The following is a 6,199-nucleotide window of genomic DNA, read 5'->3' as shown; positions in this document are numbered from 1 at the left end:
CTTTCTTTGAAGGCCACAGCACAGCTAAATATATTTTGTAGAGATCCTACCAAGGTCAAGTACACCGACGACAAAAAGTAAAGCAACGAAGTAAATAATCCGTAAACACATTTATATAAAATGCGACGCAGCCAGTATTAACACAGCGACTGTTCCAAGCGGACGTTTAGAACACATTCGGTTGAGGATAGTCACATGTGTAACGTGAATCGTGGGGGCGTTGTTCGGTGGGTGATTCAACTTTAAGTCACGTGTAACTTACAGTGGGAACGACTTGTCGTGTTTCACGGGTATCCTTGTTTTATCGCCAGATGATTCAATGACGTCATATATATTGACTAGATATAATATAACCTTTCAAGAAAAATGTTACTTTGTCCTTCACTCGTACACGATAACAGAGAAGCTGTTGTGCATTTTTTCCTACTCGCAGTCGTCGTGCCGCGTCCTGTTCGATATGGGACTCATAGCGACGTATACAATGCGTGTAAAATACATTGTTTATTTACATGAAATTAGAACACGCGCTGCGCGACGACCACCGCGCTTTAAGCTTTCATGGACACGGTAACACACTCTTAGTTTCCATTTGACTTATAACCCAGATAAAAAAGTCAAGATAAAGAAAGTAATGTCTTATCATATTTATAACTGCCTCTCTATAAGCCACCACCCATGAAACAATTGAGCTATGAAGAGAAATATTTAGCACAACAACCATTTACCACGGCAACACGAATCAAAAACTGACAAAATTGTTGTTATTTCAATTTATACCCGTGACCCAAGTAACGTTTTAGGTACATTAATGTGCAGTAACTAGTAATTCCCCTTCTCAACTACTACCATATATTTTGTTTTACATGTAATAGTCCAGTTTATTATAATACCGAGATTTCAAAGAACGTTGCTGACTACCGTACGTTATGTTGGAAAAGTGTTCCCAGTAAAAAAAAAAGTTTGCAATATTTTGTTCACAAAACCAGATAGGAATTCATTGTTATAAACACTGAGAAACAGTTTCTTCTTGAACAGGGCGAGGGTCGATCATTTTAAGTTAGTTGTTGGAATCTTTTCACATACGCGTATACATTTTTGTCAGTATGCAGGTACACTCACTTCATGGACGGTCTCAGTTTTTGAACTCAGTCATTTATTTATCAATAGAACCGCTCAATATGCTAAACCAAGCGGTCAACGAAATTAGAAACGTGATGACCACAAGCAACTGAATATCAGCATCTTCCGAAATAAGTTTGCATGGGTTTTGTCGGCATATCCGCCGGCTGTTTACCACCGTAAACAGCCGGCGGATATGGTGTGAGATACGAGGCATTTTGAATCGGATAACTTGATGTGTGACAGGTTGTTTCATAGATCATTGAGGTATAAACATACCTCAATACATGGATTAACCTAACCCAATCTTACCAGAAACTTGGAAAAAAACTACTATGAAAAATTAAACGAGATATAAAGATAACGATTTCCACAGTAGTTTACTCACATGATATAGAAAACAAACAAATGGTTCAGAGTGAATTAAATAATCCAATAAATGAGAACAGATCAAAATTGCAATTAAATCATGATAAATTAAGACTAAAAAAAACATCCGATTATGATGGCTTCTGCTCAGTAATGATAAAGTATAGTTCTTATTTTCTTGTAAACCCACTAAAAAAAACAATTCAATCTAATTCTGAACTCAGAAATCTACCCAGACACGTGGAATATTAGTACCATTTCTCATATTAAAAAAAAAAAGGTGACAGATCACAGCCAGAAAATTATTAATAGAGAAATTGCAGCTTCTAGTTGCGTAGGAAAAAAACTTGTTGTAGTGTAATTAAGAGTAGACTTGGTCACTTTATTGAGACCAATGACGTTTTACACAATATAGCCAGACAGGTTTTCGTAAAGATCATCGTACTACAAACCATTTTTTATTTTGAAAACTATTATCACCAAATACTTGTAGCTGAATGATAAACTGTATACCTGCTTTATTGACTTTCAAAAGATGTTTGATACAGTTTGGAGAAATGGCCTCTTCTACATTTTACTAAATCAATGGGAAAATAAATAGAAATATTAAGTACATAAATAATAATACACAATCACTTATACGCTACAAACTTGCACCAATATTTCACCAATATTTGAGACAACACCATGAGTCCGATAAGGATGTGTCATTAGTCGTATTCTATTTAATCTATATATTAATGGCCTACATAATTCGTTAGATAACTCCGCAGGAGATCAAGTTCAGTTAAATGGCAATAAAATAAATTCACTTCTATATGCAGATGATTGTGTATTAATTTCTAAATTTCTATAAGTACTATCTGTATCTATTACTTTAACGCTAGTTTCTTGTATGATGACGTCATAGGTCAATACAAAACACGTCAACAGTTCAACGTCCGAGTTTTTCAAAGTTTGGCCCCAAAGATGGGATAGGATACTTGACTTATCTTCGAAACAAAATAAATGATTAGTAATATAACTACCCACGAAGTTTCGAATTATTTGACCATTATTGAATAGCAAGTGACGTACATGTATTTCTGGCACATCACACTGAGCTCTGCACCCCCCCCCCGACATTTCTATTCATCCCATGTATATTTCAAATTGTAGGCCATTGTTTATTTCATGTGAAATTTTGAATGCACGGCAATAATTCCACATTCAGTTTGGTGAGCAAAATTGAACTTGTACAAGTTTTGCTTAGCCCATAAAATCTACACCATTTACCCATTTACATTTGCACAAACTGAAATTCATATACTTCCGAACCGGCTTTGACCTTTGACCTACACGATTCCGAATTAATGTGTCATTCTCTTAGTAATCGCTATCACAGTTTACCAGACAGTCTAGTTCCTCCCGAAACAAGTTATTGGATATCCGGGTTATGTCACGTAATAACACTCATGCCTGAACGTATACAAGAATACCATTACGCCGCGGCTGTCAATAACTATGTCCCTCAGTGACTCTGTCTGACACTGTGTGAATCTTTTTAACAGTTGAAGTTCATTTCATGATGTTCTTTCTCGTACGTGTTCAAATCAGGGTTTTGAATGTGTGTCTACGTTTACAGTGCGATAGGAAATAAGTCGTGACAACATCCGTGTCTCGAACGCTCAGAATGACCGTGACATAATTCACAAGGTCATCACATCTCATTTTTTCATAAAAACTCAGGCTGAAAACGATTTTTATCTTTAACGAAACACACATTTTAGTTGTAAATTCGATTTATATGTGTTATTAGTAACGTTACCATGGACACAACAAAATATTATATATGTAAATTTTAGAATTCAATTCAAATAATATTGGAACGTTTTCAAATGATGTTACATGGTAATAGAATGGAATAGAAGAATAAAATAGAGCTCTATTCAAACCGTAAAAAAAAATGTTTTCTTTTTTGGTAAGAAAAATCAGGCAAGCAAAAATAAAAACAAAGTACATGGAATGGCTGATTCACTTTTGAACTGTATGTTATTTACTGCAGCTGACTAAATAATATTTTGATATTTCGTTAGTTGATTGGCTGGTTGGATTCAACTACCATTGAACATTAAAAATATTTATGAAAATGAAGGGAATGGGTTTGTTTTGTCGACAGTAGTCTGCTTCTCTGATTGGTGGGAATCGTTGATCAATTACAGCACTAGCAACGGTTGTTACTACGACCTGGTGCACTATGCGTAATTGTAGCCGAGTGAGTATCGCTCGGGGTCACATTCCTCTGCCTTGGCTATTTAATGCGCACCTGATATTTACTGCTCATATTGCTGTTGTGTGCAAATAAACGGTTTATGTCCGGATGTCATGGCTCGGCCACGGCTAAGAATTGAATGCGTGTGCCGTGTATAAAGCTGTGACACACCGACCACACATGTAGCAAACAGTTACATCAGGTTAAACGATCCACGTTGAGGTTGACTACGGTTGGTGGTGGACAAAGTGACCGATCCTCCGTTATAGGGGTAGATATAACACACTTTTAAAAACAATGAATTATTATAGTAATACATTGTCTAGAATGTTTGGGAAAATATGTTCATAGTTTCTCAAAATTGGATCATGTTTGGACATAAACATTAATGTTTTCCTCAATTATATATGTTTTTATTGGTGTTTTTGTTAAAATGATTACCTTTCTCACTAGCTACATTTGGTTTATTTGTACATTTGTATTTTTAGATAGATAGATAGATAGAATTTTTTATTTGGAACGTACCAATGAAATCTTGAGTAAAGTCCAAAAATAACAATAACAAAACAAGACAAAACATTCAGAACAACAAAAACTTTCAGTACTAAAACATATCAAGAATATAGAAAATAAATTTTGCAAAAATGCTAAGAATGAAAAAATCATTACTTGAAAAAATAATAGGAAATAATTCATCCATGCTAAAATCTTCCAGCTTTGGGGCATAGATGTATAAAGCTGCAAGGAATCTAGATCTTTGTTCTTTGATTTGACAATTATTACAATATAAAATGTAATGTTTCTCATCCCCTACTTCATTCCATTCATGGAGATTACATAGCCTGTTTTCCTTCAAAATGCCTTTATGTCTACCGGATTCAATGGGAAGAAAATGTGCAGAAGTTCTAAATTTAGTATAAGCTATTCTATGATTTTTATTTTTAATTTTTTTCTAAATAATGTTCAAATTCAAATTTTTTTTAGCACACCTGTAAAAGTCAAGCTTACAATTGTTCAACAAATTGTTTTTCCACTTCATACGGTACAAACATTTGAGCTTCTCTTTAAAAATATCACAAAAATTATACTGATGTGGGTCTGAATTAGTTAGATCTGTTATGACTAGTAATTTTTGTATAAAGTTAAGCCATGGGTCATGCACAAGAGTTTTGGATTCTTCATAGGCTGCATCAATGATAGAATTGTTTTGTTTTTTTTTACATACTAGTCTTTGATAATATTTCATAACTGAAACACAAATATCCAATATAAGTGGATATTGACCTAATTCACCTCTACATGGGTCATTAGATGCCTTCCTGTGCACACCCAGAACTCTTTTACAGAATTTAATATGAAGTTTTTCTGGAATTAATTTATCTAAGAAAAGTTTTGTTTCAAAATTGCAATTGTCAACTGTACATTTATTTTTACCAGACCCCTTGTAGATGTTCAGCATAACCCCTCCCCACACATCAGCCCCATATAAAGCTGTGGGTTTAATAATAGAGTATATATATATATTCATATATTTATATATATTCATAGCATTATGTGGTCGCGATCTTGACTCTCCAAATATCGATGTAATCTATCACGCCAATGAACTCGACGGTGCTGTCTGTTTATCCACCTTTTCATATTCGTATTTGCTTTATTAGTACATAATTTGTTGACAGTTTAGTATCAGATTCGTTGACCCCACTGAGAACTTTCGTTGCGCGTGACCTCGACCTTGAGTCATATCGTTGACACAGGCCAATTAATTTACTCTATGAGGGTACCACTTTCGGGCATAGATGCATATTCACCGTCTTTATTACCGTGACACCAACAGGTTTCATTGTATCACTAAATTTCACGTCTGGACTGTATGACAACACGTGGGGGTAAATGTACAAATGTTAATGTTTCAGTTTCTTTAAATGTGCATGTGAAATGCCCATCAACACATTAATTTTATTGGTTTCTGTTGCCCTTGAATGGGCATTTGAAAAAAAAATATAATCAAGTAAATTTTTTCGAGCTGTTTCCCCCTTGCCTTTCCTGTCGCAATCTACTGTTTTCGGACTACCGACTTCTCCCGACGTGAACGTCAGACAAAGGCCGTACTTACTCAGATATATAAACTATAATGATATTCATATTATATCTTCATATAATAAGTGAATTTGAACATATGCTATCAAGTGTTTTACACGTATTTTAAATCTCCTTATATATTTTAATAAAATATTTATTCAGGTGCCATTTTTAAAGTATTCTGTTACAACATACATTTAATCTGACGACCCCTTTTTTGTTCAATTATTATTATACCACACCATTTGGTTCAGATTATGTTAATTATATGCATTGATGTAGAACTACAGTCAGGTTTATGCATAATGTTAATTGAGGAGAATACCATATGACTGGTACAATGACAAAATAATTTAATGATTCTGCAATTACTACTGA

Source organism: Saccoglossus kowalevskii, chromosome 16, assembly GCF_978046115.1.
Source record: "Saccoglossus kowalevskii chromosome 16, keSacKowa6.1, whole genome shotgun sequence".
Taxonomy (NCBI): Eukaryota; Metazoa; Hemichordata; class Enteropneusta; family Harrimaniidae; genus Saccoglossus; species Saccoglossus kowalevskii.
Note: the sequence above shows the minus strand (reverse complement) of the source record.